The sequence below is a fragment of the Limulus polyphemus genome, unplaced genomic scaffold, assembly GCF_000517525.1.
Source record: "Limulus polyphemus unplaced genomic scaffold, Limulus_polyphemus-2.1.2 Scaffold5810, whole genome shotgun sequence".
NCBI classification, from domain to species: Eukaryota; Metazoa; Arthropoda; class Merostomata; order Xiphosura; family Limulidae; genus Limulus; species Limulus polyphemus.
In genome coordinates this window covers 27,961-30,999 of record NW_013671420.1, presented here as the reverse complement: position 1 = coordinate 30,999, position 3,039 = coordinate 27,961, and positions in this window count along the sequence as shown.

Genomic DNA, 3,039 nt, shown 5'->3' with positions numbered 1-3,039 from the left:
CGCTGAAGTTTCTCGGAAGGAAATTTTACGGGAAGTTATCAAACGAGCAGATACATAACAATATTGTTGCGTCAGCGAGGCCATGTGACTAGTATCATGCCACCTGTTTTCTAGAAATATCCTGTTCCTTCGTGAATGCCCTATCATTTACTACATTGGGGGTAGCTGGTATATATAAGATGGGCACAACGTGACGGGACAGTGTGTAGTAGTGAGTAATTGAACTGAGTATTGTCGAACACGAGCACGTGAGAATTATAGCGTTTGTTACAGAGCGACTGTTGATGTTGAGTGTATTGTAAAGTTGTATTCGGAAAAAATAAACCAGTTTTATTTAAGAAAGGACTTGTGTCGCTAAAGTTTCGTCGGAACGAATTTACGGAAAATCAATTAACAAACGGAGGAGTAACAATATGGTCTACAGACTGAAGAAATGGATCTCACGTTGTGAAGCCAGATTTATTTTCTTTTTTTACTTCAAACGCTTTATTTGCATATTTCCCGTTTATTAATATTAGTTTCTAAAAATAAACGCAAAGCTGTTCCCATTTTCCTGGAATATAATGAGTCGTTTTTAATGTGTATATATAATCAATAAGTATATGATGCAATTTCAACCCCCAAGTATATATTTAAACCAATGATGCACTTTCATTCCCCCACATATTATATTTAAACCACTATAAGTTTGTGTCTGTTTTGTTACTGCACATCACCGTTAGCCCATTGTTTCGTTTATACAAACAAGCTAACACAACTAATTTATTAGTGTACAGCATCGTTAGCCCATTGTTTTGTTTGTACAAACAAGCTAACACAACTGATTTGTTACTGTACACCAGTGTTAGCCCATTGTTCTGCTTGTACTAGTAAACTAACACAACTGATTCGTTACCTCAACGTTTAAACAACAAAACGTACTCCTGAACAAGAAATGATGATGATGATATATATATATTCTAGTCATCTCTGTTACTGCTGAATTCGAAATGGGGAGCATTTGTTAATTGAACGTTTTGCATCTTTTTCTTTTTTTATTATTTCATAACTAATTTTTCTTTCTGTACTTTAAAGCTCGTCTACTAACAACAAAAGGGTCCAGATGTTATATTTAGGCCTTTCCGTAAAGAAAAAGTTGTTAACTTCAATTCCAAAATATACTTTCATCACTTGCATTTATTAAATACTTCAACCGAATTTTCCAAATTCAGTGGTTAGCCCAGAAAGAAAGCGAACAGTCAACCATATTGACATAATATATATATATATATCTTCGCGGTGGGAATGACCTCTAGTGGCTAGCATTCCAAGACTGTGGAGTTGAGGGTTCATGGTTCGAGTACGGTTGCTGCCAAACACACTATAAGAGTGACAGTCAGATAAGAACATCTCAAGCGATGGTTGTGGGGCGCTGTCTTCCTTCCAGTCCATTAATACATCAAATGGCATAAATCCAAAGTAAGGCTACAACAATTTAGCCACGTTTAGCAGCTAACCCTCTAGCGACCGATATATGCGTATACGTTTGAAAAAAACAACAACGTTGAAACGGTAGATAAAACTAAGGGAGAGAACGCTACTTTTGAGTAGACTTTGCATATAACAGATAGTTACAACGAAGTTGAATTTTCGTTAAACCTGTAAAAAACAGTGAAATTATTTCCAGGCTAACACCATAAAATAGAGGTACCCGTGATTATTAGTGGATGGGATAAGTCGTGTATTTGTAGAATATGCATATGGAAGATACAGAGAACATTTATAATAGTTAATACAGAGTATTATAAATCACCTTGTCTCTATTCAGAATATTTTCTTTATAATGAAAAATAAGTATTTGCATTATTTTCAGTAATATCATTTTTATAGGTGGCGCAGCAGATTATAGTTATACTAAGTTACGTCTGCTTTCTCTTGATGAAAAAGTGTGATATTAAAAACTTAGCTGAAATCCAACTTTTTTGATAACTCCAAAGCTGAAATTTATATTATTTCAAGATGGATAACACTCTTCATTTAACCGAGAGCAAATTTTTATTAACTCCCAATATGAAAGTTAGATTATTCCCCAAAAGTTGGCATCAATTAGTTAACGGAGATCTAATCTACATAAATATAATAGTACTGTCTGTTGTATGTCCATAGAACTACTTTGCAGGGTGTGGAAGGATCTTCACCAAAATTGGTAGGGAGGGTTCATGCGGGGGTACATACAAATTTTAAGTTTTGCATTTTGCGGTTTTCATGGGCATTCATTGCGTTTTTACCACTATTTCGGCCCCTGTTAATGGATCTTTACCAAATTTGACATGAAGGTTTGTTGGTTCCATGCGGGGATACATGCAAACTTGCGGTTTCACATTTTCTGTTTTGCAGTTTTGATGGGCGTTTTTTTACAATTACATATAAGGGATAACCTTTCGTAAATCATGAACTTACATAACTTCCGTCCAGGGGACGAGTACTCCAGCTATTTTATAATAATGTTACGTCTCCGTTTGTTAATTAACTTTCCGTAACTTCGTTCCGACAAAACTTTAGCGACACAAAGCCTTACTTAATAAAACTGGTTTATTCTTTCCGAATACAACTTTAGGACACATTTATTTTCAACAATCACGCTAAAACAAACGCTATATCAACGAACGTCAACAATACTGACTGCAGCTCAATTACTCACTATCTACACACACATTACATTATTCTCCCGTCACGTTGTCACCCTCTTTTATATACCAGCCTACCCTATATCTAGTAAATACTAGAGCATTCGCCAAGGTACGGGATAGTTGTAGAAACGTGGCGTCACACTAGTCATGTGACTCGCTGACGCAACAATAATTTCTAATATAAAAGTTAGATATTTTCAAAAAGGCCCAAAAGTTAGATATTTTTAAAAAGGCCTAAAAGTTAGATATGTTTAAAAAGGCCTAAAAGTTAGATATTTTCAAAAAGGCCTGAAAGCTAGATATTTTTAAAAAGGCCAATAAGAATAAAATCATTTATTTAACCGATATCCAGTTTTTAATAACTCCTAAC